Below are 21,889 nucleotides of genomic sequence, written 5' to 3' on the forward strand. Positions count from 1 at the left end.
AGAGGTATGGTAGATGGGCAGTCATTGTGTGATATAAGAGTGTGTGTCTTCTATTTCTGCTTGCGGTATGCTGGCCAAAACGACAATTAATTATGCACTGAAGCAAGGCTGAAGTTTAAAAAAGAAAGATGGTGCAATTTTTTCTTACAGATTTTGAAGAAGTTTGCAGTAACCATCCAGAGTTTGCTTTGGATTTAGGTAGCACTATTCTAGAATCAGGTGTGTTTATTATTTGCTTCAGAGGCATACAACAGGCATCTGTCTTATCAGCATACCTCTCAACCTTTTAGCACAAGAAATCTGGGCAAAGTCAAACATAATGGGGGACAAAGGCCCAAAAATAGGGGCAAATTTTAAATATTGCTCCTACAAACTTAGAAAGTTGATAGAATAAAAGGTTTTGAGTTATTAGCATGCATTTTCTGATGGATATGAATTCTGAAACTCAAATATGTGTCATTATTTAGTGACGTCAGTTCTCGATGATTTGCTAGAAAAACAAATTTTATGAGGAGAAGATCAAAAATATGAGGCGTAGATGTGGGCATTCTGGGAAAGTCTAGACAGTTGAGAGCTAAGCTTATCAGTGTTCCAACACATGTCATGAAAGGAGTCTGGTTTTGACTCAGAGGAGACATCTATTTGTACTGCTGGCAAGCTTTGCTTGTTTTGAAAATGAATCTTAAAATATCAAATTATCATGAGTCAAGTAGTTACAAGTCAAACATTTCCTCATCCACTCTGTTGTCTTCCACCTGTCCGTTATGAGATGAGCAAGTAAGCAGGGCAACTGAAGGTGTGAATAGTAGGAGGGGCCAGTAGGGCTATCTCAGTCCTCTACAGCAAGCCAGAATGTGCTGAAGGTATGCCTTAGGCTCTCAAAGGCCTTCTTCTTGTAAAATGATGATCAATTCTAGTGCTTAAGCATGGGAGTGGTGGTGGCCTTCCAGAGATCATGTTTGTGAGTTCTTGGATAGTATTTCTTTAATCTTTCTCATAGCTATCTACATGCCTTGAGTGGTGAGCTTACCATTGTGCAGACTCTGTGGTTGTAAAGCCAGTGGCAGGCTAAGAAACTGCCAGTAGGAGGTGCTCTATTCCCATTTTGTTACTGTGGGACCTCTGGCTTTTGTCCGATTTTGTGAATAGCCACTTCACCTGATCCCTAAAATGGCTAGCCTCTATTATTGCAGCCCTGTGAGTGATGAGATAGGCCAACTGGCAGCGCTAACAAAGATATTATTCAGTGCAACACACACTGATTTTTGTAAATTGGAAAGTGCTTCCAAGCAGTAGCTGTTTTTTGTGTTCTTGACCTGTAAATGTTTTTTATAAAATGTCTGTCAATGTAAATTCTGTATTTTATTGTAACCATATAACCATTTTCCTCTAGATGGTGGTTATGGATGAAAAGGATTCCTTCAGGATCAGCCCAACCATCTAGGCAATGTATTTTAAATAAATAAATGATTCCTGAAGATATAAATGTTCAAGATTTGAGGAGAACGAGGGAGTGACACATCCCAGAAACATAAATAGGCCTGGCATGAAGAAAGAAGGCATTTCCATTAATAAGATAAGTTTTTGATTCAGACCTCTCGAATGTTCGTATTTTGGAAGAACATTCCTGCTTTCAGTCTGATTTACCCCCTTTACTATATGTCCTTATTTTTGGAAGTATGTTCCTATTTTCAGGTGTGATTTACCCTGTCACACAATTTTCTGAATCTTCCCCCATCACAAGTGATTTTTTGAAGCTGTCTAATACACAGAAAACCACATTAGATGACCAGCATACTAGTGGCAACAATAATTTAAAGAAAGAGGGCGCTCATCTTGCATCTTCTTTTTTCTGAAGCAAAAATAAATGACTTCATGTGGTAGAATTATGCAATACAATTCATTAAAGTCTACAGATTTTGCACTGTCTCCTTGATAATGTTCTTTTATTTTTCCATCATTTTTGTCACTCTGTTTTTAAAAGTGTTTCTGAGTACTATCCTGCATTCTTACTGGAAGCAGGAAGAGTTCTGTGCTATTTGGTATTGAAATGTTATGCTAATTAGATGTCCAGATTTTTAGCTGGATGTTCTAACTTTTCAAGGGCCTTTGATCCTGTTTTCACTGTCTGCTGGTTGAAAGGAATGAGTGAAAAACCTTGCTTAGCAAGCATTTATAGAGATTGTGTTCTTAAAAATATATATGGGTCTTCGAAGTTAATCAGAGAACTGTGGTTTATTGTACTTAATACAAAGCTGCAAACCACTGGTGATATGAAGAGTTATATATATATATATATATATATATATATATATATATATATATATATATATATATATATATACATACACACATAAGATGTTACAGCAGTGTTTGAAAAATTAATGGCTAATAAGTAAATGTTCATAAGAGATGCCTCTTTTCTCAGCCTATGTGTCAGGTTGCTGAATCAGACAGCAGGAAAAATGTAGGTATGTCAGGTACTTGGATACTAGAGATTCTTGTCTACTTTTCAAACTGACATTTTAAAATAGAGGAGTGACATCCGCTTTGTGTGTAATACAGTATAAAAATGAAACAAAACATTGATTGATATATTTTAAATATGTAGAAGTTGTATAGCAAGATGATATTGGGTATAATGTCACTGCTACAGTTATCTTGAGAACAGCAATGCTATACAAATTTTAAATGTACATAAACAATAATCTTTAATTGTGTACATCATGGGAATATTTCACTGATAAAAAAAAGAATTGTTTTGTTCTCAGTAATATCAGAAACAGGTATTGAATTTTTAGTAAAATGAACTGACTAAAGAAATAAAAGTGGCGGGGAGACTTTTGGTGATGGATACTGCATTGGAGTATTCTGACAACAGTAAACTGTTTTAGATACCTCATGCTGAATATAAGGGGGCTTGTGCTTTATTCATTGGTAGCTGTGTGGTTGACTGAGTAAGACAGAGCCTAACAGGTGAAATCATTCATAGCAATTAAAATATTTCTCATGCAGTAAATGTAACATACCTTTCTACATCTGCAGTCAAAAGGAGCATTTTTACAAGGAGACAAGGCCACCTGTATCTCATGTGGGGACCTGCATCACCCCACACCATCTGCTACTTCACAAAATCCACTGGGAGGACTCAGATAAAGGACATCATTTAAGCATTAGAGCTAGGTTTGGAAAGTTCGAAGTACGAAATGTGATGTGATCTAAGATCTTAAGCAAGGGATAGGGTGAAAACTAGGCTACAACAGCAATGGAGAAGGCATTCAAAGGAATGCTTTCCAAAGAATGATGCACCAGTGAAAGACAAATCCAACAGTTCTTTGGTTAAGTAATTAAAGTAGCAAGCTGTTTCGAAGCTAGCATCTCTATATATTAGTGAATCCTTTCTTGTTGTGCTACACACATGACAAGCTTGATGTAGTCAGAAGCTGATAAAAATGTAATTGTGTACCAGTCTACATAGAGTTACATATAGTAAACAGTGCAGAGACTGAAGAAAGTGTAGATATTAATGGGATCCCGCTGAGATAAGTACATGTTACAATCCTTCTTATTGGATATTATACTGACACTACAGAAGGATTAGGAAAAAAGTTAACTTTCTGCAGATGGCATAGATACATGCAGAATGGTACAGAAAAGATAAAATGCTGACTTGCAAATTCAAAACACTACTGTAATGTATTTGATGTCTTGCTTACCTGGTGAGTTCCATGCAAGCCCCAAAATTGTGAGTTTGTAAAATATTCACTTTTGTATGCTGTGTTGATATCAGGCTTAATGTAGAAGGATATGTCAAATTTATTTACGAATCAGTGGTGTAAATCTAACAAATGTGAACTATTTTGTGTGTTGATGGTGTCACTGGGTTACTGGTGTGGGATCTAGCATCTCTAAACTAAATAAATGGCCACATAATATACACACGGAGTTTACTTTACTTTTAAGAGAACTACCACCTATGACTTTATGCACTGGATGGCCCAAGGTCATGTTTTGAAATACGACAAGGCTTAATATGTCCTCTAATGCTTGATGAAGGTTCACCATGACAAAGTCTGACTGCTACTGGAAAAAGACAAAGCAAAATGATTGGAGAGAAAAATCCCAAGACAAGAAATAGGGTGGTGCTTTGAGGTGACTGAAGTACTGTACAACTATGAAGCCAGTACAATAAGTTAATAAAAGAAGCTGTTAGTGGACTTTGTCAATGCTTGTAAGGAATATTACCAGTAGAAATGGAAAGGTTTTAACTCTCTCTAGAAAACTGATGAAACCCCCATCCTTGAGTACTGTGTGGAGTTCTAAACAGCACATATTGGGAAGTATATAAGACTCAGGCTGCCATAATAGGTCAGCTGAGATGGTTGCACATCTGGCTGAGAAGCCATATGATCATAAATAAGAAACATGAACCCTAATATTCCTAATAATATGATATCACACCATTCAGAAAAAGAATTATAAATGACCACAAGGACAAAACTGAAAAAGCAATATGTAAGAACTAACTCATGGACAAGATAAGGAGTCAGATTTTCCACAAAAGGATGTGGATAACGGAACAGACCACTGCAGATGTTGCAAAATCAAAAACAGTGGATGGATTCAATATAATGGAGAGCATGCACAGGTCAAAGAGGTGTGAAGGAGAAAGTTAAATTTAGATTAGCTTGCAATGAAACCTTCACCTAAGGTAAGGTAATGGACAGCCTTTCTTCACGTACTTATGCTGCATTTGCTTGGGTTATGTTAGCTTGAGTTTGTTTGCTCAGTATTGTATTTATTTATATGTCTTTATTCACTATATGGTACAGTGATGTTTGTATGATCACGTTTTAATATGTGCTTCTTAATCTGAGACTATGGTGTCCCAGAGAAACAAAGCATTATATTTTATTATATCTTTATACCTATCACTCTTTTACCAAGATATAGCAACCTCAGAGTGAGAGTAATAAAGTAATGGGGGTGTAGAGTGGTGAAGCTCTCCAGATAGGAGTTTCAGAGGACAACTTGTGTAAAAATATTTGTTTTAATTTGTGGGTGGTATATTAAATGAAACTTTATTTCCATATACTGAATTTTGGTAAAATTGTGCACTGAAGAAATCATTTTATGTAATATCCATTGATGAGGCGTGCTGCTTTGGGTGTTGAGGATATATGGGGAAGCTAAAGGACAGTTCACGTGTGCCTACCCAGCCATATTTGTCACCGCAATCTGTATTCTTCATTCCTGGTGATTAAGACAGAACAATGAGAGACTAAATGAAAATAAAAAAAAGTCTGCAGAAGAACTGGAGAACAAACAACACTTTTAGTTAATAATGAACTTCAGTAAATGTCAAGGATACATCAAACTTCATTTCCAAGAAGTCTAAAAGATGTAAATACAGCATGTAAGTCTATAATAGTACAGTCTACTCTACACCTAAAGTGGATTGGATTCTTAGTTATCTGTCTGCTGATAAATGATTTCTACACATGTGCACTTGCACACATACCTTATACCTACATTAATACAGGTATCAGCACATGTAGAAAGGGGACACTGTTATCCATTGTACCATAAGCGGTTGAGAGCCATAAATGAGATGTTATTTCACTGAAAAATGTATATTTTGATCATGGTAATTGCAACTCTGTCCTTTAAAATAATGATAGACGCGGGAGGAGGCAACACAAAATTACAAAAAAGATTATAGAAAAAAACAGGTGGCACTCTAATGCCTGCTGAACAGCAGAAAATTAGCAACACATTAAAGTTACTATTAATTTACAGGCAGGCTAGTAAACCATATTTTGATTTATTGCAAAAAGCAAACTTGAAAAACCAACTGAATGCTCATATGGCATAACATTTAATAATTTGCTACACAGTTACGCCACATTAGTAATGTCATTAAATGCTGGCATCAGTGCCTACATACATCATGAAAATCGAGACAGAGCCAGAGTCCCCACTAGGCTGGAATGAAACAGCCCAGGCAACTGTCAGCTGTCATTCTGTAATTCACTTTCTACAAGAGTAAGTGGAAGAACATTACACAGAAAGTGAATTTTCTGAAGTTCAACTTCACGTTGACCATTCAGGTGCACAGGTGCCTTAAGAGTTTCTGGTCACCATCCGTGCCTGTCCCAGGATAACTACACTTAAAATGCCATTAAAATTGTTGTGGTTATGATTTGTACTTGCTGTGCATTCCAAGCATCTATCAAACCTTTTCAAATCTCTTTAAACAATATCTGTTGTCCCCCCCCCCAATCCTTTTGTGTTTACTCACTTTACATCATCTCCAGTCAAGAATTCCACGTCTGTCACATAACCCTTACCTGCTATGCAGGTAACCTACTGATGTTTATTTCATAAGGAGCACATTGCACTGTGCAAGAGGGGGCACCTGCTGTAAAGTTTTGGTGATTCTCTGCAATACCTACAGCTTCATCTACATGTTAACAGGATATTTGTTTGCTACTTCTGGCTTAAAAATGTACTGTTTAGAGTTTGTATGACATAAATCAAGACAAATGCTAATAGGCTGCATTGTTTTGGTGCCATCTTGATGAATGCATTAAGTCTGTGTGAGATCTGTTTATAGCTGAAGTCTTGCTGAAATACACTGTTAAGGCTTTATCAGTTAAGGGTTATTTCTTTCTGGGGCTGCTGAAGCTTAATAAGGACTTTGCTTATGAAGTGCTCGTGTGTTAGTGTCAGGCTGATGGTCTTCTGTTACTTACGATGCTTCAAGGTTTCCTTGCTATCTTTTTCACCTGTGAGACTTCCGCCCATTTTGACTGGAATTGCCTTTCTGTTTTCTTCCATTTTGACTGTGTTTTCTATGGGGTTAGATTTTGAAATGAGACACATCATTTGCTTGAGAGCTGGGGTGGAGACATGCATTTAAAATAAAGATGACAAGTTTTCTCAGCTGTGACAAAACTTGTCCCCCCTCTGCGCGTGTAGTGTATTTTACTTCCTACCAGCCACGTTTTCTTGCCACTCTGAGACAATCAGTCCTGATGACCTGAAGACTTATGTCCTGCTTAGTATCCATCTGTACCTCCCACTACTATATGCTTGGCTTCTCACTTTCTAAACCTTATGTGTTTCTCTGTGCCTGACACCATCATAAACTGTGCCACTCTCTAGTTCTCTACTTTCTTAAGAATTGAACGCATTCCCTCCATACTTTCAAGAAAGACCATGTCATAACAGAATTCAGTGCAGTATATGAAAAAATACAAAACCCCTTACAGTTATTCAAGAGGATCAGTAATCAATGAATAACGTCAATTTCTTGTCAGTGCTAGTCACAGTATCTATTCTCCTTCCTTAGTCGCACAAATATACCAATGCTAGACTGTCAAGTGTCCAATAAGGCTCTCATGTGGCAGAGTTTTGAAAATTATGTATTTGTTACCCTTTCTGCTACCTATGTAGTAATGTTCTGTAATAGTCCTAAGTTGCTTCTGTCATACTCAGAGACCACAGGAATGTTATTGTGTCCTAGCAAGCCATACAATTTTAACCTTTTACAGAACAGGGACCTTGGTTGGGCAACTAACAAGTATGTCAGGTTATTTTGGTACTGTTCAGTGTAGAACACCTGACTGCATTTCTCACTATGTTTTCACTGATGTCAGACTCCTCGGGCATCTTCACAAGAAAAGGCATTTGCTCACCCCAACACAGACACACACACACACACACACACACACACACACACACACACACACACACACACACACACACACACACACACACACACACACACACACACACACACACACACACACACACACACACACACACCAGTGTTCCTATTGCTACTTTTCTGTGTAATCCACTTCTATCACTGTAGTGTAAGCAACTATTGACTTCAACAGATTTGCACTTTCCTCTGTTGCACACTTAACAGCTCTTTCCTACTTGTGACAGACACCAATATTTGCTTTTTGGCTTTGTTTTCTACCTTCCCCATTCCTACTGGTTTATTGCATAAGCTGCTGCTTTTTCTGCATTTTCTGAAAGACATGTCCTCGTTGTCTCTGCCACTGGCTGCTGTTCTGCATCGCCTAACGTCAAACAAGATACAGCACTTCAACACTCCTCTAAAAATGGAACCACAAAAATAAGCAATGCTTGCATCATCTAACGTCAGACAAGATGCAGCACTCCATCATTCCTCAAGAAATGGAACCACAAAAATAAGCAATGCTTGCATCATCTTACGTCAGACAAGATGCAGCACTCCATCACTCCTCAAGAAATGGAACCACAAAAATAAGCAATGCTTGCATCATCTTACGTCGGACAAGATGCAGCACTCCATCACTCCTCAAGAAATGGAACCACAAAAATAAGCAATGCTGGCATCATCTAACATCAGACAAGATGCAGCACTCCATCACTCCTCAAGAAATGGAACCACAAAAATAAGCAATGCTTGCATCATCTAACGTCAGACAAGATGCAGCACTCCATCACTCCTCAAGAAATGGAACCACAAAAATAAGCAATGCTTGCATCATCTAATGTCAGACAAGATGCAGCACTCCATCACTCCTCAAGAAATGGAACCACAAAAATAAGCAATGCTTGCATCATCTTACGTCAGACAAGATGCAGCACTCCATCACTCCTCAAGAAATGGAACCACAAAAATAAGCAATGCTTGCATCATCTAACGTCAGACAAGATGCAGCACTCCATCACTCCTCAAGAAATGGAGCCACAAAAATAAGCAATGCTTGCATCATCTAACGTCAGACAAGATGCAGCACTCCATCACTCCTCAAGAAATGGAACCACAAAAATAAGCAATGCTTGCATCATCTAACGTCAGACAAGATGCAGCACTCCATCACTCCTCAAGAAATGGAACCACAAAAATAAGCAATGCTTGCATCATCTAATGTCAGACAAGATGCAGCACTCCATCACTCCTCAAGAAATGGAACCACAAAAATAAGCAATGCTTGCATCATCTAACGTCAGACAAGATGCAGCACTCCATCACTCCTCAAGAAATGGAACCACAAAAATAAGCAATGCTTGCATCTTCTAACGTCAGACAAGATGTAGCACTCCATCACTCCTCAAGAAATGGAACCACAAAAATAAGCAATGCTTGCATCATCTTACGTCAGACAAGATGCAGCACTCCATCACTCCTCAAGAAATGGAACCACAAAAATAAGCAATGCTTGCATCATCTAACGTCAGACAAGATGCAGCACTCCATCACTCCTCAAGAAATGGAACCACAAAAATAAGCAATGCTTGCATCATCTAATGTCAGACAAGATGCAGCACTCCATCACTCCTCAAGAAATGGAACCACAAAAATAAGCAATGCTTGCATCATCTTACGTCAGACAAGATGCAGCACTCCATCACTCCTCAAGAAATGGAACCACAAAAATAAGCAATGCTTGCATCATCTAACATCAGACAAGATGCAGCACTCCATCACTCCTCAAGAAATGGAACCACAAAAATAAGCAATGCTTGCATCATCTTACGTCAGACAAGATGCAGCACTCCATCACTCCTCAAGAAATGGAACCACAAATATAAGCAATGCTTGCCAGAGGAATTAGCTGACTTTTTTCACTTTCTTACAGCTGTTGTAGTTTCTTTTTCCCTTTCTTATTTTATCCTTAACATACACTTTGCCTAATCCATGTAGAAGCAGTCTTCACATTGTATCCTCTTGCAGTCCAGATGTTGGTGTTTCACCCTAATCTTAATGCTGACTTGTGTCACAAATGAATGACACCTGTTAAGGTAGCCCCTGTGACACATTGCACGGGTTGTCTGTTTTGCAGCTGTCTAATCCAACACATACCTCCTTGATGGAACCACTAATCAATTGACAGACAATAGCCCTTTGCAGGGAGTCCATTATGACAATGTCCATTGCAAGAAGTTAGGTCACAAGCTTAATCATATGTCCTTACTTTCCTTAATCATGGCAGTCTGTCTACCTGTTTTAACAAGTTCATCTACCTGGATATGGTGCCAAACTCCTAACTCTTTACAGAAAACAACTGATGTACCTGTTTTGGGGATGAGTCACAATAGCTGTAGCCATTCCATATACTTAAGGTGTATAGTAAAACTTCATTACTGTAGTTAAACTCAAAGTAGCCTCCCATGGAAAATCAAGTGCTTGTATATTTCAGAATATCCATGTCCTAGCACAACCCAACTATCCATGCCTTCATTCCAGAAGTATCCCAACATACAGTTTTTGGACCACAAGTTCTTCTCAGAGCACTTTTGCCTTGGGATACATGAGTACAATCACACTGAGTTTCATACGAACAGGATTAGTCATGCAGGTGAGACTGTAGACCTCTGGGGATAAGGAAGTATTCAGTTATCCCAAAGGTTGTACAGTTTCAGGGTTAGTGTGTTTAGAAATGCAGGTTTTGTGGGTTGTAGCCCCCTTTTGTGGGGTGGATATGTGCAGTGGGGGCTTGCTTCCCCTTAAAACTACATTTTTGGTTATTTTGTGAAAATTAGTTTTGTGCATTGTTGATGTTATTTTCTGTTATTTTGTGTTTTGTGGAATTGCTATGGACCCTTTCCATAGCTACATGTAGAATACAAATATCACAGTTACTTTAAAGTAAAAGAAGAGTCAAAACGTGGAGTGGCTGGCATGCCTTATGTACTCAGCAAAACGTTTCTTAAAACTGAAGTAGTTCTGAAGCTACAGAGTTGCAGTCTGTAATTATTTCAAAAACTGTTTTGCAGACTGTGTAACTGCTATGGCTTGTATGTTATGTTGAAATGTAGATGCTAGTCAACCCCCCCACCCAAAAAAGGATAAGTACCACTCTTAAATGTCTCTGCTTTTATCTCTTCCTTCTGCATCTCATAACACCTTAACACTCCATTCTCTTCTTCTCTGCTACACTCCTTGCTGGACTTTTGTCCTAACATCAAGAATGAATATGACTTATGAACAATTGTAGCATAGTATGTTACGCAGTGATCGTAAAGTGCATAAAATGACAGACGTATGAGAAAATAATCATTGTAAAATGTCACTGCAAAGAAGAAGCACTACTTTAGCCAGTTCATGCACTTAGTTACTCAGTACCTTGCACTGTACTCTATAACCCACATATATGTGTCACAAAAGCAGCATCTGCCTAACTCCGTACACTTTATATGTGTTAAACGTGACTTAGCAGTGTTGTCGTGGTACAGTGGGGAGCATAGTCAATGGTTTAAGATGTTAAGTCCAAATTAAATGTAGGAATTAATAAATAAAATGAACAAATGTAATTAAATATGGAAGGTGTGCTTTGATGAATCAGATACACAATGGTATGGGCACTGTAAATGCACGTATCATTTGTAAGTTGTACACCTCTGAATAAGGTGTAGGTGAGCCTGTATACATAAAGGTCATTTCTTCATAATGTACTCTTCATCTCTTGAATATGTGGTATAGCATGTAAAACAAACATTACATTCTAATGCATGCAGCATGTGTAAAACTGTCTTCTACATGCCTTCGTGCACATTTATCTGTTTTTCAAAGTTAGTGCCTATAAATGAAGTGGGCTGTGACAATAAAGCCTAAAATGCTGCCTTCTTGCAGAACAAATCTGCTTGAGTTATTATTGGTGTCAGAATGAGTCTTGGGGCAGACTGAACTCTGATTTCATGTTTCAGGCACAGCCAGAAACTTTGACTTTGCTCTAACAACCTTATGGGACAGGTGGCCTTATCTGCCTCCAAAAAATCATACTTCAGCTGTAAAAAAGAAAAGGTGGGAGGTATTTATTAACAATGAAAAGTCCAGTTATCCATTAGGTAGGAGAATGGAAAAGTAAGTCTTACCAAATGGCTGTTATGTGTAGACAAAGAACTTTTTTCTGTATTCATGACAGCATTATTTATTTAACATTTGTTTACAAGGAAAGTCTGACTTGGAAGGAGCCAATTTTCAGCAGAGGCCTGGGGAGAAATGCTGCAGACGCATGTCTTTGTAACATGGGAGGAAACCCACATGAATGCAGGGAGGGCATACAGACTCTGCACTTAGTACACGCACCCCAGCCTAGGATCAAACCGGAGGACCTCTTGATGTGAGGTGACAACGCAAACCGCTGAGCCACTGTGCCATCTGTTATCAGTTGTCAGTCCATTATTGCATAAGCTCAAAAATTTTCTTTTTAGATTGTATTTGCTTTGCAGCTTTGTAACGTATGTAGATGCACATGCACTCTAACTATGCACAGAAATTAATTAAATGGTGCTTAGCTTGTTAATATCTCTACTCAGCACAAGTTAATCCTTACCTGATTTTATGTTTGTAACTGGGACATGTTTATATAACAGGTTGTTTTGGAACTTTTTTCCTCATGTCTCATCTGAAAATGAGTCTTGCCCTGCTGGGTTAACATACTTAATGAAATATAAATTACAAAGTAAATAGTGTTGCCTCACACCCAGTAACATCTCATGCATAACAAAGATACATCACTGTTCATATGTTTCCTCTACATACGTTATTAATAAAAAAATCATTTTCAAATCCTTGCCCCTCCTGACTTAATAATGTGTGCATAGAAGAGTAATCTTTTCTCTAAGCAGGTTCTGAACAGATTCAGGTTGTAAATATTACCTTAAAAGATTGTAAATATCCACAAGTTTCTGTAAGGTATGCTGTTTGTGAGTGATACTAAGAAATAAAAATGAGTACATATAGTCTGCTTGCTAAAGTTTTTAAAATCTTTTTCTGATCCCTTACATTTAGTCTACTTGGCCTCCCACCAAGCATTATCTTCCCTGTCTTTGCCTTTCCTCTAACCTTACAGGGTGCACAGAGGATTAAAGTCTTTTGGTGACATTTTAATTGCTTACCTTGGCATTATGGCATGTGGTGCACGGATTGCAGAACAGCTTTTTTGTTCCATTGGCAAGTGTTTTGAGCTACTGCTTTTGGGGAAAAAATTAAAAGTACCACTTTGCCTACAATAATGCCAGTGAGGATAAAATATGAACTTTATCTTCATTGACATTGCGATAGAGAAAGCATGAAGTGTGTCCCTAGACTTTAAAGGGTGCATCACTATGTATGAAGAGAGACTTCTTCATTAAAGACTATGGATACACTTCATACTATCCTTGCAGTAATATCACCCAGGGATACTCTAAGTTTATTTGGGCCTTGGTTTAATTAAAAGATTACAAATCTTTTTATTAAAAATAATAGCTCAGGTAAATAAGTCATGAGAAGTATGCAAATGCATCACAACTCTTAACCCACTAAATGCCAAAATGTACCTACAAATGTGACTAATACACTTTAATATCTATGTGTTTAAGCACACATTTTGGAATGAGACACAAATCTGGTTTGCTTGAACACATTAACCACTTCAAGACTGCCTTTTCATAAGGAAAAAAAACCCCATGCTACATATAAAACAGAACCAGTGACAGGAACAGTCACTGAATGCACTTGGACTTCTTTATGTTGTCCCTGCGAATGTGTGACTCGTCAGAATGTCAGCAGCAATATTACAGCACAGTATGCAGTACTACAACACAATGGGAGAAGCAGCCAGTTGTATTGAAGTAATGAGAGAAAGTCCTGAATGTGGCTCAAGTGTCCCACTTTTGATTGATGGTTCAGGAACCTGCATACCTCTTTCAGGGTGAGGGGGATGCACATGTCCAGGCACACCCTTCTTGTTGGAATTCCTGATGAAGACAGGAAATCACACAGAAATTCTGTCTCAAGGGGCCAGGACTAATGAGTGCATCATAAATGGATGTGTGGGCATACGTCACAGTGGTCCACTGCATACCCCTTGGATACTTACTGGAATATTTTGAAAGGAACACCAGGTCTAAGCAAGAAGACTTAATCTCCAACATGGATAACAACAGCACGCTGTCTCCATGCTTGACTGTTGCTCCAAAGAAGAAATGGGTGAACAGGCTCACACTGAGGGTACAAATCTTTGGGAAAGCAGGGAGGGAGGTCTAGATGTTCAGCTGCATGCCGTCACAAGAAAAAAAAGTGAAAGAAACTAAGATAATGAATACAAACGATAAAAAAGAAGTTGGTAAGAGTATAGTAATAGTTTACAGGAGATTAACTTGTTTGTGAGGTAATACTTTTAGTATTTATTTCATAAGTGAGCCGAGCAGCATGCCTTTCTCAGCCACGACCCAAATCAAAAGACAGTAATGAAGTAAAAAACATATAAGTAGAAAAAATAATTCCTGCTGCAGTCAAGGTAAGAATATATCAGGTGTTTGGTTTAGCAGCCATTGCAGTATGGCCAGTTAAGACAACCACATTCAAAGTGCTGCTGCTGATGTGTCTTTTGACTTGAATACAAGTTGAATTACTCAAATGGTTTGTATTTCAGTCACTCTGACTTACTTCAGTTGTCCATACAGTTAGCTAACTTACACAAAAAGAAACAAAAATGAGTAATGTGCATTGCATTTTACTTTTGCTGCTTTTGTGCTCGATTATATCTTAGAGTTAACACACTTTGCCAAGAGTGGGCAGCCCTGATCAGCCTATTCAAAACCAAATTTCTCTTACTTTATGTCATCATAAACCAAATTTTTCTTACTGATGAATTATCCAGTATTACCAGCCTATTAATTTATTATAAGACAATTAGTAAAAAAATGTAGTCTGATACTGGACTGGACTCAACAGGAACAGAAATTTAGCTTAAGATGGCTGACCAGGACTACCATCTTGTGAGTTGTGAAGTGCCTGTTCTGTTAACGTACTGGAGGGAATGAGTTAAAGAGCCCCAAAAAATCCTATAACATATACATGCGCTTCATATGCCAGCTTATATTTCTGCTTTCCCTTTTCCAGTGTAAAGAAATATTCTTGAAATCATTACTCTTTCCTGTCAGCCTCATACCTCTCAACATCTTAGCACAAGATGTCTGGACAAAGCCAAAAATAATGGGGAGAACATAACTCTCAGCCTGGAAACATCAAAAATCTGGACAAGGCCCATGAAAAATAGGTACAAATATGTACGTTGATTAACATCTAATTTGCATACATGATTACATAACCCCACCTACTCCAGTGGAATTGTGGGAGACCAACTTTCAAACGCAAACTGAAGGACAACCAAAATAGGGCACCAGAGTCCCCCTGCAGCCATTCCAATGTCCCATAACCACTACCTGGCTATTTCGCCCCATTAACCATAAACACTAATGTGTGCATACTGCTTTATTTCTACAATGATTATTTGTATTTTATTTTTACATTTTGCAGCACATCAGTGCATAAACACCAATAGACATCTGATAAACAAAGAAATACTGTGTCACACTGAAAATAGACTTAGGCATTAAAACTTCTGTGCCCTTGAAACTCACATTCATTGAAGCAGCATTGAAACCCACACCACATCCAAAGAAAATGCATATGACCAGTGGTGGATAAAGATTACCTTTGGGCTGTTTTCAAATCATTGGCCCCTTGCATACAAAACAAGAAACATACGTGTGTTCTTTTCTAAGTTATATTCCTTGTGTAATACAGCACACTTGTTAGACAGAGCGCATTTTAAATTTATTGTTTGAACATTTTTCCACTATGGAGCTCATTACTAAAGTGGTCACAGCTCCCTGCTCTAGAAACAAAAGAAGATAAAGCATTTACATTTTAGAAGCAGGGGGTTTAACTTTAGAAAAACACAAGCAATTTGAAAATATGTTTAAGGGGTAGTGCTTAGTGTTAAATATCCAATATATATATATGTGTGTGTGTGTGTGTGTGTGTGTGTGTGTGTGTGTGTGTGTGTGTGTGTTTATATCCAATTCTCCATTACACTGGATATACTTTTGCTACAGTAGCATTAGCCCCTACTGCACAAATCACATAACATCAGCATCATGTCCATAACTTTGGAAATGAACACACTAAGCAGAGTCCCATTAATCAAAACAAAAGAAAGCAAACTAGAACCAAACAATAACAACATATATTAAAACATGAATGTAAACATAAAAATTAAGATTAAGAAAAAATGGAAAATATAAACTGTACACAGTTTATTTAAATCTCTTTCACCTATTTATTTATATTTTCTCACTCAGCAATCAGACAAACTCACAGAAAGAGCTAAATACACTCTAAAGAATATATAAAATTCATCATGTGCTTTCTTTGAATAACAGCAATCTCAAATACCCACTGACAACACCTCAGACAAAACAGACAACGTAGAAAATGGTGTGTTAAGGAGACACATATCACAATATAACACACATCCTATCCTTGCAGTATTGCTCTGTTAATTCATGGTACCGCACCATAACTGTTTTCTTATGTTTCCATACCCTGTATTGCTGATAACTTGAGCATACCTTGTTGCACATTTTTAATGCTTTAACATATGACTGAATACATGTTTATTATTATATTGTAACCATTCATTTGGCACAGGTTATGGTTGGCAAGTGTCCACTTGATCAACCCATTAACCCAATTAGCAATTTTAAGCAGACAATCAATCAAGTTAAAAAAAAAAATCAGTCAATAACTAACATGAGTCCTGTTAGCCACAGGACATAAAAAGAGAATAGAACCACGTTATTGATGGATGCAAGCCCCTTACATTTCCCAAATGTGTGACTGTAATCTCTGAATGCCTAAAATGCTACATAATCACCTCAAGGCCTGTGCAGCACAGAAGGAAAAATGACAGTTTTCAGTTGCAGTGGTCATGAACGGAAATGGTTATTCTGCTATCCTTTCAATGCAATAACACTTTTTGCAACATTAGATAACTGCAGTTCATTCATTCGTAATTCCCATAGCATAACTTGTAGTCCACTATGTTAGAATAAATAATGTCTGCCAGGGGAGTCCTATTGCCATATATGCAAACCTAGATGTTATACACACACACACACACACACACACACACACACACACACACACACACACACACACACACACACACACACACCTCACACACACCTCCTTACTTGTAGTCCCCGAACGACCTGCCATTCTCCACTCCTTGTACATTCCCCACCTGCCAAACTGAAATGGCTGAGCTGCCTGAACGTTCTCCGCTCCTGCCAAACTGAAACGGCCGAACTGCCTGAACGGCCTGCCATTCTCCGTTCCTTGTATATTCCCTGAAACAGCCGAGCTGCCTGACAGACATTCTCTGTTTCCGTGAGTCTTGTAATTCTCCCAGCTGCCATCCAGCCATTCTACTTGCTGCCATCAAATTGAAACTTCCAGCTCGCATTTAGCCGGAACTGTCTGCAAAACTGTTAACAAATATAAACTGAAACTTCCCGCTCACATTTAGCCAGAAATGATGACGTGAGCTCCCAGAGCTCAATTCCGACTGGCTGGTAGCACTGACGGAGCTGACGTCATCGCGCACATGATGATGTCAGCTCCGACAGCGCGATATTTTGGAAAAGTTAAAATAATAAAGCAAAAAATCGGAAATGAAGGGGTGCCACTCGGGAATTGTGGCGCCCCTTCATTTGGACCCCAAAACTCGGTAAAAACCGAGTAATTTGGTATGGTTGGGAGGTATGGGGGAGACAAAGGCCCAGAAGTAGGGACACATTTTAAATGTTGATCTTATAAGCTTGGAAAGTTGCTAGAATAAAAGGTTTTTGTGTTGCCATGCATTTTCTGAAGGATATGAAATCTGAAACTCAAATGTATGTCATTATTTAGTGAACTCGATCCTCACTCATTTGTCAGAAAACCACAAATTTTATGAGGAAACAGACCAAAAATATGAAGCAAAAGTCTAGGCATTCTGTAAAAATCTGGACAGTTGAGAGGTATGGCTCTGTTTAACTATTTATAAAAGATGTACAAATGAATACTTAGATGGCTCAATCAAACCCTTAAACAAGTTTGGGAAGAGAATTGACTGTACACTGTTAAAGACACTTCCAAGACAGTTGGTAATAGTATTTTCAACAGAAGGGCCTGACCTGATGTAGAAAACCACACAGCATATGACATCATGACCAGTAGTCATTTAGGAGTAATAAATAATACAGGGACTGTGGCAGCACAAAATATTTTAGTAAATAGTCATGTTGGACAATTCTAAGTGACTGAAGATATAATTATACGGATGGAATTTTCAAAAATGATGTCATAAACTCTGTGCTTATTTTGTCATGGGGCATTGACAAGACGTTTGACAGTGTGACTTACTGGATATTGTTAGGAAAATTAAAGCATATGAGAGATGGTCACTAAATGGTGCACTGGACTGGAAAATATCTTCGTAACCAAAAGCAGAGTATAACTGTCAGAGGGAAACTCTCATGATAAAAGTCATTAAGTAGTGGACTGCCTTATGGTTCAATGCTGAGGCTTGTCCTGTCTCTGTCGAATATTACAGTGGGTTTAGACACCTTATGTGCTCAAACTACAAATATTTGTATGACACTCATAGATTGGGGGAGGGGTCTCCAGAGGGTTCTGCTGTGGCTGGAACTGTTGTCAGATTAGTGGCAGCTGTTGTTATTTCATTTTAGTTTATGGATTTAATTATTTGTCCAGCTGCTGTTGAAAAATGAAACAAGAATCTGCTGTTAGATAATTTTAGAAAGATCTAAATTGGCTGCATAACAGAAATATCACTTATTTTATGATCATTTCTGTATTGTAGAAATGGAAAAAAATACCCTTAGGTAATCTGAAACTAGTGCTACGTGAATGTTTGTCTTCTGGTTAGTAATTTTTTAGTACTGAATATCCCAAGAGAAAGTTACCAATGAGTGTTCTTGTGGTGATCAGATTTCTCTCAAAGATGTCAATTTACAGTGTGTCTTGCTTGAAGAAAGGTTGTTGTCCTTCAGATTTGCACATCTGAGATGATGCATTGAAGTATACTTATGTTTTCATATTGTATATAAATCTTCCTTTTGCAGTATATCTCCTTGTGCATTACAAAGTCCTTTCACTGATTATGGCTATTTCAGTTATGCTGTACTATTTTAAATAGATTCATGAAGAACATATGCAATGCATGCACCTTCCTAGTACAACAAAGATTCAGTACTGACTTCACTGTCAAATGCTGCAAGACAATGCAGTGCTTATGTTAGTAGGTATCTGTAGTTGCACACTGAACCCGTGCTATTTGATCTTACTGGCTCACCATCCATGAGAGTTAGACCATATTACTGACTTATGTAATGATGCTGCATTATCTGTCTTTATCCACCATCTCCATGTGTTGGCGGCGGTGATCAGTGACCTAGCCTGGTAAACAAATTTAAATAAATAAATACAAATGTTGCCTCACTTGTGCAGTTATCCTCTGAACCTTTTCTGCATTGTTCACTGTTTAGGGATAAGCACTGCTCACCCATTCCACCTCATAAATATCACAATGCTTCTTATCTAAGGGTATCCCCCTTTGCTTCCCAAAGTGCCAAACAATACATACTGGTCAAGGTACCTACCAAAGAAATTCCTACTTCTTTTTTTTTCAAATAATTTTTTATTTTCCAAATAATATAATGTTTAACAATACAATCATCAATAAACAAGTATTATAAAACTGTATATATACTATGTACAATTGACCTGAACAAATAGGGCAAAAAATTTATAAAATATATGAAATTAGTAACAAAAATTTATAATATTCAATTAATAAAGTATAAAGTTATACATTAATTATTTAGGGTTAATTTTTAATGTCTCAATAAGAGTTAAAATTTTTTTCCCAAGGATTGTTTGTCCATGTTTTAGGTGAAATTCTTGATTCCTTCACCTTGATTTCTAATGTCGCTGTTTCTTTTTGATCTCCAGGGTTACCCGTGTCCCTTTCACTACGATAAGCTGAATCACTATGAGATTTCATACCTTAAAGCAGAGTACCCCGGGGATACTGAAGAATTCACTAGTTCTGCAGCTTGTCTGCACATGCGCTTAGAAGTTAAAAGTGGCCGTGTGACATATTTATTTATTTAATGTTTACTCACTGGGTAAGTAGACTGGTTTATTGACCCCTTTCAGGCATGACCCAAGCTCAGATTCAGTCTTTCTAATTAAAAATATTATGTACAGAATGAGTACATAGGAAATTCAGAACAAAATGGTAGGATTCTGTGCAGAGTGTAAAAGTAACTCATTCCCTCCAGTACAGTTCTTTGGAATGTGTATCTTTAAATCCCAGTGGGTGTGGCTTGAGAATTTAAACAAATGAAGTTATCACCTTACAGTTTAAACAAATATTCATATCTCTGGAACCGCAAGTGTTGCAAGAAAACTGTAAATAGCAAAATATTCAGGATAAATTAATCTTTGCGTTAGTGGCATTCATTCAGTTCGATGCTTTAAACCAGATTTTATAAGCCAAAATAAAGACAGTGAGTATTAATTATGTAATGTTGTATAAACAGCTTATGATATCTCAGTAACTATTCAAGCAAGACATATACAGCCAGCTGTAAGCTTTCATATGAGGTTATGCAGTTCTGTGTTACCCGAATGATGAGATATTTAGAGAAATATGAAAATTATTACAATACAAATAAACAGTATAGAAATAATATTCAATATCTATTTATCTACATTAGAGGGCAGATATCAATACACTTGTGTTTGCTATCATGTATGCTTTAAGATGAAGTATTCTGATAACCTTGTATGTAGCATGGTTTTGGAATTATTAATGCAAATATGAACAAGCAATATTTGATGCCTTGAGGCATCAGTAGGAGGTAACTGTAGAAACGCCTGGAGGTGCACTCAGCTGTAATAAGTTAAGACATCCATCAGAGTACATAAAATTAAGACATCCAGTCAGAGTACAATCAGAGAAAATGTAGATGTATACGTGTATATGTGTGTGTGTGTGTGTATATATATATATACATATATATATATATATATATATATATATACATATATATATATATATATATATATATATATATATATATATATATATATATATATATATGTGTGTGTGTGTGTGTGTGTATAATCTTGTAAGAGAAAAGGAGGGATAGTGAGTAATTTCCTGGCTGAGTTGAAGACCATGCCATTGGTATTCTTAGGGTTATTTAGTAAGTGTCTGCAGGTTCTGCAGTTAGAAGTGGACCAGGTACATAACTGAGTGAAATCATCCGGTAACGTGGTTTGCAGGTCAGGGTGGTTTGTAGTGGGGAGCAGTGTATGATCTGAATACAGTATTAATTTTAGATTTGGTAATTCAAAGGAGAGAGGGCTTAGCACAGACCCTTGTGGTTCACGTGTGTTAAGTTTACCAGCAGTAGAGGATGAGACATTGTTATGGACATGGAAGGTTCTGTTTTAGATAGCTGTTAAACCAGCCAATAGGATTATCTCCAAAGCTGAGTTTTTTAAGTTTGTTGATAAAAAGGGTATGGTTGACTGTTTCTGAAGCCCTTGTCGTGTCAAGAAAGAGACCTGCAGTAACAAGCCCTTCATTCAGGCTGCAGTAAATGGAATTGGTAGCCATTACCAGGGCAGTAAAGGTAGTGAAGGCATTGTGAAAGACATGAGGTGCATTACATAACAGGCTGCTTAAGGCTTGTGTAGCAGTTTTTAAAATATTTTTGTAATAGTGCACAGGGTATAAATTAGTTTAGAATCCTTCAGCACATTAGCAGAAACAACTTTAGGTAGAGGGATTATAACTGCATGCTTGAATCCTGATGGAACAGTGTCTGAGGTGAGAGAGAGGTTAAAGATATGAGCAAGGGGGTTTATCAATCTTTTTCATCCATAAGCCAAAGGAAGGTGGGGTGACGTTTGCTGGACTTAGAACCAGAATTTTTTAAGTTTGAGAAGTAAGGTCTAGGTCTGTTTTTC

At 37.6% G+C, this 21,889-nt stretch overlaps 1 protein-coding gene across 10 annotated transcripts in view; it reads left to right on the forward strand.

The window, feature by feature from the left end:
* Positions 1 to 21,889, forward strand: part of TCF4 (transcription factor 4) — a 2,211,973-nt gene that overhangs the window by 317,661 nt on the left and 1,872,423 nt on the right. The window lies entirely within an intron of this gene.

The sequence above is a fragment of the Protopterus annectens genome, chromosome 1.part1 (assembly GCF_019279795.1).
Source record: "Protopterus annectens isolate FY-2018-M chromosome 1.part1, PAN1.0, whole genome shotgun sequence".
In the NCBI taxonomy this organism is placed as follows: domain Eukaryota; kingdom Metazoa; phylum Chordata; order Ceratodontiformes; family Protopteridae; genus Protopterus; species Protopterus annectens.